Source organism: Micrasema longulum, unplaced genomic scaffold (genome assembly GCF_059751315.1).
Source record: "Micrasema longulum isolate JH-2025_06_02 unplaced genomic scaffold, ASM5975131v1 h1tg002711l, whole genome shotgun sequence".
Lineage (NCBI taxonomy): Eukaryota > Metazoa > Arthropoda > Insecta > Trichoptera > Brachycentridae > Micrasema > Micrasema longulum.
In genome coordinates this window covers 2,501-12,500 of record NW_028279843.1, presented here as the reverse complement: position 1 = coordinate 12,500, position 10,000 = coordinate 2,501, and the positions used below count along the sequence as shown (strand labels likewise).

The following is a 10,000-nucleotide window of genomic DNA, read 5'->3' as shown; positions in this document are numbered from 1 at the left end:
CAGCTGATATAAATAATAACTAATAATAATAAATGGCGTAAGTATAGCCCGTGAGCTCGCCAATATATGACAGTAAAATTTTTTACGGTCTGGACTCTAATTATTTACATAAATAATTTACAAATTAAAAAACTATTATTTGAAAAAAATTATGTTTCGTTATAAAAAAAAATATATTTATATTTTTACATTATAATTTTTAATTGTTTCTATTCACTCATATCGAATACACACTTACCCTGTCCTTAAACCTACCCTCACACCCATATACAATCACACACATATTCACATACCTACCAAAACCACACTCCACTTTTTTACACACGCATCCTCACACACAAAAAAAAACTCGCACACATGCACTTCTATAATTGATATTTAACTGAACTGGATTTTTATAATTGTATTTATGTGAAAAACTGATTTGGCTTTATTTTATGTTTTTTTTATTATGTTGTGTATATTTCTTTGTATTGCTGTTGTTTTTCTTAATAAACAAAATAAAATAAATAAATAAATAAAATGTATTTCAATATCCGTTAGTAAGTAAAACACGTGGTAAATTTGCCAAGTGTCCGAATTGCATTGAACATAAGCGAAGGTGGACGCTCGCACCGTCGGACCAGCTGGAGACCAGCTGATATAAATAATAACTAATAATAATAAATGGCGTAAGTATAGCCCGTGAGCTCGCCAATATATGACAGTAAAATTTTTATTGTCTTTGAATTTCCTAGAGTTTTAACCATCGAAAAAAAAGAAGATTGCAAATAAAATCAACAGACAATGGAAATTTTATGTTTTTATTACAAAAAATAAAAATGCATATTTCTCTATGTATTTTTCTGTTATAAACAATCTATTAAAATAATACACATCAAATTTCCATTGTCTGTTGATTTTATTTGCAATCTTCTTTTTTTTCGATGGTTAAAACTCTAGGAAATTCAAAGACAATAAAAATTTTACTGCCATATATTGGCGAGCTCACACGCTATACATAGCCCTAATAAATAAATGAATAATTCATAAACTAAATAATAATAAACATGGAAATAATTTATACCCTCTCGCCGAGTTTTAATGCGAGAACGAGGCCCCCTCCCGGCGAGACGTCTCGCGGCGGTCGCGAGCGCGCTCCGCGTGAAACTTAAATTTTTCGTTTACTTCACCGAGCGACGATCCGAAATGCACCCCCGCCGATTTTTATTTCGTTCCTCCTTCCGATTCGAAAGTGAATGTGAAATTAAAAAAAAAAAAAAAAACAAAAAAACTTAGAAATATTTTATACCCTCTCGCCGAGTTTTAATGCGAGAACGAGGCCCCCTCCCGGCGAGACGTCTCGCGGCGGTCGCGAGCGCGCTCCGCGTGAAACTTAAATTTTTCGTTTACTTCACTGAGCGACGATCCGAAATGCACCCCCGCCGATTTTTATTTCGTTCCTCCTTCCGATTCGAAAGTGAATGTGAAATTAAAAAAAAAAAAAAAAACAAAAAAACTTAGAAATATTTTATACCCTCTCGCCGAGTTTTAATGCGAGAACGAGGCCCCCTCCCGGCGAGACGTCTCGCGGCGGTCGCGAGCGCGCTCCGCGTGAAACTTAAATTTTTCGTTTACTTCACTGAGCGACGATCCGAAATGCACCCCCGCCGATTTTTATTTCGTTCCTCCTTCCGATTCGAAAGTGAATGTGAAATTAAAAAAAAAAAAAAAAAATTAAAACTTAGAAATAATTTATACCCTCTCGCCGAGTTTTAATGCGAGAACGAGGCCCCCTCCCGGCGAGACGTCTCGCGGCGGTCGCGAGCGCGCTCCGCGTGAAACTTAAATTTTTCGCTTACTTCACTGAGCGATGATCCGAAATGCACCCCCGCCGATTTTTATTTCGTTCCTCCTTCCGATTCAAGAGTGAATGTGAAATTAAAAAAAAAAAAAAAAATTAAAACTTAGAAATAATTTATACCCTCTCGCCGAGTTTTAATGCGAGAACGAGGCCCCCTCCCGGCGAGACGTCTCGCGGCGGTCGCGAGCGCGCTCCGCGTGAAACTTAAATTTTTCGTTTATCGAATATTTCCACCGAGCGACGATCCGAAATGCACCCCCGCCGATTTTTATTTCGTTCCTCCTTCCGATTCGAAAGTGAATGTGAAATTAAAAAAAAAAAAAAAAAAAAAAAACTTAGAAATAATTTATACCCTCTCGCCGAGTTTTAATGCGAGAACGAGGCCCCCTCCCGGCGAGACGTCTCGCGGCGGTCGCGAGCGCGCTCCGCGTGAAACTTAAATTTTTCGTTTACTTCACTGAGCGACGATCCGAAATGCACCCCCGTCGATTTTTATTTCGTTCCTCCTTCCGATTCAAAAGTGAATGTGAAATTAAAAAAAAAAAAAAAAACAAAAAAACTTAGAAATATTTTATACCCTCTCGCCGAGTTTTAATGCGAGAACGAGGCCCCCTCCCGGCGAGACGTCTCGCGGCGGTCGCGAGCGCGCTCCGCGTGAAACTTAAATTTTTCGTTTACTTCACCGAGCGACGATCCGAAATGCACCCCCGCCGATTTTTATTTCGTTCCTCCTTCCGATTCGAAAGTGAATGTGAAATTAAAAAAAAAAAAAAAAAATTAAAACTTAGAAATAATTTATACCCTCTCGCCGAGTTTTAATGCGAGAACGAGCCCCCTCCCGGCGAGACGTCTCGCGGCGGTCGCGAGCGCGCTCCGCGTGAAACTTAAATTTTTCGTTTATCGAATATTTCCACCGAGCGACGATCCGAAATGCACCCCCGCCGATTTTTATTTCGTTCCTCCTTCCGATTCGAAAGTGAATGTGAAATTAAAAAAAAAAAAAAAAAACAAAAAAACTTAGAAATATTTTATACCCTCTCGCCGAGTTTTAATGCGAGAACGAGGCCCCCTCCCGGCGAGACGTCTCGCGGCGGTCGCGAGCGCGCTCCGCGTGAAACTTAAATTTTTCGTTTATCGAATATTTCCACCGAGCGACGATCCGAAATGCACCCCCGCCGATTTTTATTTCGTTCCTCCTTCCGATTCGAAAGTGAATGTGAAATTAAAAAAAAAAAAAAAAAAAAAAAACTTAGAAATAATTTATACCCTCTCGCCGAGTTTTAATGCGAGAACGAGGCCCCCTCCCGGCGAGACGTCTCGCGGCGGTCGCGAGCGCGCTCCGCGTGCAACTTAAATTTTTCGTTTATCGAATATTTCCACCGAGCGACGATCCGAAATGCACCCCCGCCGATTTTTATTTCGTTCCTCCTTCCGATTCAAGAGTGAATGTGAAATTAAAAAAAAAAAAAAAAAATTAAAACTTAGAAATAATTTATACCCTCTCGCCGAGTTTTAATGCGAGAACGAGGCCCCCTCCCGGCGAGACGTCTCGCGGCGGTCGCGAGCGCGCTCCGCGTGAAACTTAAATTTTTCGTTTATCGAATATTTCCACCGAGCGACGATCCGAAATGCACCCCCGCCGATTTTTATTTCGTTCCTCCTTCCGATTCGAAAGTGAATGTGAAATTAAAAAAAAAAAAAAAAAATTAAAACTTAGAAATAATTTATACCCTCTCGCCGAGTTTTAATGCGAGAACGAGGCCCCCTCCCGGCGAGACGTCTCGCGGCGGTCGCGAGCGCGCTCCGCGTGAAACTTAAATTTTTCGTTTATCGAATATTTCCACCGAGCGACGATCCGAAATGCACCCCCGCCGATTTTTATTTCGTTCCTCCTTCCGATTCAAAAGTGAATGTGAAATTAAAAAAAAAAAAAAAAACAAAAAAACTTAGAAATATTTTATACCCTCTCGCCGAGTTTTAATGCGAGAACGAGGCCCCCTCCCGGCGAGACGTCTCGCGGCGGTCGCGAGCGCGCTCCGCGTGAAACTTAAATTTTTCGTTTACTTCACTGAGCGACGATCCGAAATGCACCCCCGCCGATTTTTATTTCGTTCCTCCTTCCGATTCAAAAGTGAATGTGAAATTAAAAAAAAAAAAAAAAAACAAAAAAACTTAGAAATATTTTATACCCTCTCGCCGAGTTTTAATGCGAGAACGAGGCCCCCTCCCGGCGAGACGTCTCGCGGCGGTCGCGAGCGCGCTCCGCGTGAAACTTAAATTTTTCGTTTATCGAATATTTCCACCGAGCGACGATCCGAAATGCACCCCCGCCGATTTTTATTTCGTTCCTCCTTCCGATTCGAAAGTGAATGTGAAATTAAAAAAAAAAAAAAAAAACAAAAAAACTTAGAAATATTTTATACCCTCTCGCCGAGTTTTAATGCGAGAACGAGGCCCCCTCCCGGCGAGACGTCTCGCGGCGGCCGCGAGCGCGCTCCGCGTGAAACTTAAATTTTTCGTTTACTTCACTGAGCGACGATCCGAAATGCACCCCCGCCGATTTTTATTTCGTCCCTCCTTCCGATCCAAATGTGAATGTGAAATAAAAAAAAAAATAAAAAAAAGAAAATAAAAAAAAAAAAAACAAAAATATTTCCTACCCAAATTATAAGTCTAATTTTTCAATCATAATCTCTTTCCATATTCGTCTTCTCAAACGAAAAAAGAAAAGAAAAAATAAAATCATCTCGCAGAATTTGCCAAGTCCCGACCGTACCGCGCGTTTTACCCATCGGCTCATTTACGTTTCGCCTGAAACGCGCGTAGGCTCCCCGCATGGCTGGCGGCCCGGCGTGCGAGACGCCGACACCCGTCGCCGTACGTATATTATGCGCGTCTCTCATGGCGTTAGCTAAAATACATTTTTCACCGCGTTCGCACATTGCGGCGGCCGATATGCCGCGCCGGCTTTACATTTGCGAAAATCAACGTCGTGTGGCCGTTCAGCTCCTTTGTGCGGCTGAGCGAGCATTGCACTTCGCCCGTGTTACAAACTCTGGAGTTCCGCGCAAGCAGAGAACACCGTGAACAAAAACGAGAACGGTCGTAGGATTCTAATCCACGTCCCCACTATTGCCGCGCCGAAGGCGTGCGCTCTCGTACGTTAATATTTGACGAAAGGGAATTAAATTTTTGGCCAAAGAGAAGATCCATGTGGTCCGTCTCGTCAGGTCCAGCGTTCACTTGTTAAAAAGTGAATTTAAAAGTAAAACGAACAGACTCGTGAATCGCGAGAGTGCAAACTCGAGCGAGCGAGAATGTGAGTTATATAGGTGCGAACATAAAGAGCGTGTCGCGGCGGGTGACTCCGTCGCGCCTCAGACGCCCTTCGTATCCTGGAGCGATATAGAAATGAACAGCTCCCTGGTTGATCCTGCCAGTAATCATATGCTTGTCTCAAAGACTAAGCCATGCAAGTCTCAGTAAAAGCCGAATTAAGGTGAAACCGCGAATGGCTCAATATATCAGTTTTGGTTCCTTAGATCGTACATAGTTACTTGGATAACTGTGGCAATTCTAGAGCTAATACATGCAAACGAGGTCCTGACCGGCAACGGGAGGGATGCTTTTATTAGATCAAAAACCAATCGGCGGCGGGGTTCGCGCCCCGTCCGTCGCCATTCGAGATGATTCTAGATAACTTTGTGCTGATCGCACGGTCTAGCACCGGCGACGCATCTTTCAAATGTCTGCCTTATCAACTGTCGATGGTAGTTTATGCGACTACCATGGTTGTCACGGGTAACGGGGAATCAGGGTTCGATTCCGGAGAGGGAGCCTGAGAAACGGCTACCACATCCACGGAAGGCAGCAGGCGCGCAAATTACCCACTCCCGGCACGGGGAGGTAGTGACGAAAAATAACGATACGGGACTCGTCCGAGGCCTCGTGATCGGAATGATTACACTTTAAATCCTTTAACGAGGATCCATTGGAGGGCAAGTCTGGTGCCAGCAGCCGCGGTAATTCCAGCTCCAATAGCATATACTAAAGTTGTTGCGGTTAAAAAGCTCGTAGTTGAAATTGTGTCCTGCGGTGTCGGTCTACCGAATGCGGTACGACAGGCACGTCTGCGGGGCTTCTCGCCGGTGCGTCCACCGCCAGTGTGTTGCGGTCGTCCTCGCGGGCGGCCGCGCGCCGAGGCGGGCCGTCGCGGCTGTTTACTTTGAACAAATTAGAGTGCTCAAAGCGGGCTAACACTTGCCTGAATATTGTACGCATGGAATAATAGAATAGGACCTCGGTTCTGTTTTGTTGGCTTTCTGATACCAGAGGTAATGATTAATAGGGACAACTGGGGGCATTCGTATTGCGACGTTAGAGGTGAAATTCTTGGATCGTCGCAAGACGGACTAAAGCGAAAGCATTTGCCAAAGGTGTTTTCATTAATCAAGAACGAAAGTTAGAGGTTCGAAGGCGATTAGATACCGCTGTAGTTCTAACCATAAATGATGCCAGCCAGCGATCCGCCGAAGTTTCATAATTTTAACCCGGTGGGCAGCTCCCGGGAAACCAAAGCTTTCGGGCTCCGGGGGGAGTATGGTTGCAAAGCTGAAACTTAAAGGAATTGACGGAAGGGCACCACCAGGAGTGGAGCCTGCGGCTTAATTCGACTCAACACGGGAAAACTCACCAGGCCCGGACACTGGAAGGATTGACGGATTAACAGCTCTTTCTCGATTCGGTGGGTGGTGGTGCATGGCCGCTCTTAGTTGGTGGAGCGATTTGTCAGGTTAATTCCGGTAACGAACGTAACTCTAGCCTATTAAATAGACGTGCAACCGGTATCACAGGAGTCCGCGGGCGCGCATCTTGCGGCGTTCGCGTCGCGGAAGTGTGTTTCGCGGTCTTCACTACCGGCGTACAATGAAAATCTTCTTAGAGGGACCGGCGGTATATATAGCCGCACGAGATTGAGCAATAGCAGGTCTGTGATGCCCTTAGATGTCCTGGGCCGCACGCGCGCTACACTGAAGGGATCAGCGTGTCCTCCTTGGCCTAACGGCCCGGGTAACCCGATGAAACCCCTTCGTGATAGGGATTGGGGTTTGCAATTCTCCCCCATGAACGAGGAATTCCTAGTAAAAGCGAGTCACCAGCTCGCGTTGATTGCGTCCCTGCCCTTTGTACACACCGCCCGTCGCTACTACCGATGGATGATTTGGTGAGGTCTTCGGACTGGTGCGCGGAAGCTCGTCTCGGGCATCCGACGCGTCGGAAAGTTTGACCGAATTTGATCATTTAGAGGAAGTAAAAGTCGTAACAAGGTTTCCGTAGGTGAACCTGCGGAAGGATCATTTCCTGTGAAATATAATATAAAATGAATTTTCATTCTTTTATATAGTATAAATATATTTATACACACGCGCAGAGCGCAAAATAAGCAAACACTGCGGCGGAATTTCGCCCTAGGGCGCCGCCGCGAACCGCGGACTGCCGGTGTCGCGGGAGGCGGGTCTGTCGGCCCGATTCCCGCGTCCGGCTATATTCTGTGAAAAATGTAATTTTTTTTCCGATAGAGAAAAAAGAAAAAAAACGCAACCGATAAACAATATATATATATATATATATATATCATAAAACACTATTACCCTGAACGGCGGATCACTCGGCTCGTGGGTCGATGAAGAACGCAGCTAAATGCGCGTCAGAGTGTGAACTGCAGGACACATGAGCATCGACATTTCGAACGCACATTGCGGTCCGAGCAAGACTTAGTTTGTCGACGGACCACTCCTGTTTGAGGGTCGCGCACACAATGCGACCAGACTTCGCCGTCTTCTCTCTTCGGAGAGAAGATTCGGCGAGAGTGTTGCCGGTCTGTCGTCCGCCGGCGCGCGAGCGCCGGACGGACGTCCGGTCAAATTTGACTTGGCGCGCTCTCTCGGTCCCCCCGAGACGCTTTTCGAGCTAGCGACGACGCTGTGAAACCCGCCGCCGGTCCTCACGGGCCGGCGCGCGGGGGCGTTTCTTCGCGCTCTGCGTCGCGCGCGGGTACCGTGCGAAACCGGAGAGCGTTTACATTATTCATATATATGTATATTTATATATATATATGAATTTTTTTTTGTTGTCGACCTCAAATCAGGAGAGATCACCCGCCGAACTTAAGCATATCAGTAAGCGGAGGAAAAGAAACTAACGAGGATTCCCCGAGTAGCGGCGAGCGAAACGGGAAGAGCCCAGCGCTGAATCCTGCGGCCCAGGCGGGCCGCCGGGAAATGTAGCGTTAGGGAGGAGAGTAATATATACACGCGCGGTCATTAGTCACGGCTGCCTGTCCAAGTTCATCTTGAACGGGGCCCGCTTACCCGCAGAGGGTGCCAGGCCCGTGGTGACGGTAGCCGGCCGCGACGGTCTCTCTCCCCAGAGTCGGGTTGCTTGAGAGTGCAGCCCTAAGTGGGTGGTAAACTCCATCTAAGGCTAAATACTACCACGAGACCGATAGCGAACAAGTACCGTGAGGGAAAGTTGAAAAGAACTTTGAAGAGAGAGTTAAAGAGTACGTGAAACCGTTCAGGGGTAAACCTGTGGAACTCAAACGAGCGAACGGAGAGATTCATCGTGTCTTCCGTCGGAGCCCGCGTCCCGGCGCACACCTCCGCCCTTCGGCACTCGTTGTCGGGGCGGGGGGTGTCCGGGTGCGCAGCCGGGCTCCCGGAGCGCGTGCACTTCTCTCTCAGTATAACACCGCGACCCGTTGCGCCTCGGTCGAATGCGCCGTGCGGCTGTCCCGCCTCGCCCGCGGGGCGGAGCCGCGGCGTCCACGGCCGGGGCGAGTTTTAAAGCGACGGTAGAGAACGAGGATCGCGTCCGCCCCTTCGGAGGGCGTCCGTCGCGTCACAGCGGCTTCCTTCTCGTGGCCCCCGGCGCCCAGTGCGTCGCGGGTGTCGCGTTTCGGATGTCCGTGGCTAGTGGCGCGCTCTCGGACGGGACGCGTCCCGGTCGGCGGTGGTTTTGTTTTGGGCACTCACAGGACCCGTCTTGAAACACGGACCAAGGAGTCTAGCATGTGCGCGAGTCATTGGGAACACTGATAAACCCAGAGGCGAAATGAAAGTGAAAGGTCGGCCTCGAGCCGGCCGCAGGGAAGATGCGCGGGCGTCGTCAGACGCCCCGCCGCATTCCCGAGGCGTTTCGAGAAAGCCCCCGTGCGATTATCGAGACGCACTGAGAGCGTACACGCTGGGACCCGAAAGATGGTGAACTATGCCTGGTCAGGTCGAAGTCAGGGGAAACCCTGATGGAGGACCGAAGCGATTCTGACGTGCAAATCGATCGTCCGAACTGGGTATAGGGGCGAAAGACTAATCGAACTATCTAATAGCTGGTTCCATCCGAAGTTTCCCTCAGGATAGCTGGCGCTCGAGAAACATGACGGAATTTATTCCGCCATTCTGACAGTCTCATCCGGTAAAGCGAATGATTAGAGGCATTGGGGCCGAAATGGCCTCAACCTATTCTCAAACTTTAAATGGGTGAGATCTCCTTCTTGCTCGAAGATGAAGTAGGAGCTCGGATGGGAGTGCCAAGTGGGCCAATTTTGGTAAGCAGAACTGGCGCTGTGGGATGAACCAAACGTCGAGTTAAGGCGCCCAATGAACGCTCATCGGAGACCATAAAAGGCGTTGGTCGCTCATGACAGCAGGACGGTGGCCATGGAAGTCGGAATCCGCTAAGGAGTGTGTAACAACTCACCTGCCGAAGCAACCAGCCCTGAAAATGGATGGCGCTGTAGCGTTCAGCCTATACTCGACCGTCGCAGGCAAGCGGGACGTTCGTGCGGTCTCGTGCCGTGCGATCGTTTTGAAGCCGCGACGAGTAGGATGGCCGCGGCGGTGTGCGCAGAAGGGTCTGGGCGTGAGCCCGCCTGGAGCCTCCGTCGGCGCAGATCTTGGTGGTAGTAGCAAATACTCAAGCGAGGTCCTTGAGGGCTGATGTGGAGAAGGGTTTCGCGTTAACAGCCGTTGCACGCGAGTTAGTCGATCCTAAGCCCTAGGAGAAATCCGATGTTGATGATGGTGTAAAGTTATATTATAATAATATCACACCCGTCGGGCGAAAGGGAATCCGGTTGCAGTTCCGGAACCCGGCTGC

At 47.9% G+C, this 10,000-nt stretch overlaps 3 non-coding genes across 3 annotated transcripts in view; all 3 read left to right on the top strand.

Moving 5' to 3' along the window:
• The first annotated feature begins 5,263 nt into the window (after positions 1-5,263).
• Positions 5,264-7,203, top strand: LOC148271707 (small subunit ribosomal RNA). The gene has a single exon (XR_015825033.1). It is a non-coding gene; the product is annotated as a small subunit ribosomal RNA (ribosomal RNA).
• A 288-nt stretch (positions 7,204-7,491) lies between these two features.
• Positions 7,492-7,653, top strand: LOC148271706 (5.8S ribosomal RNA). The gene has a single exon (XR_015825030.1). It is a non-coding gene; the product is annotated as a 5.8S ribosomal RNA (ribosomal RNA).
• A 324-nt stretch (positions 7,654-7,977) lies between these two features.
• LOC148271705 (large subunit ribosomal RNA) overlaps positions 7,978-10,000 on the top strand; it is a 4,047-nt gene continuing 2,024 nt past the window's right edge. Inside the window, exon 1 of the ribosomal RNA XR_015825031.1 lies at positions 7,978-10,000. This exon is cut by the window's right edge and continues 2,024 nt beyond it. This is a non-coding gene — a ribosomal RNA (large subunit ribosomal RNA).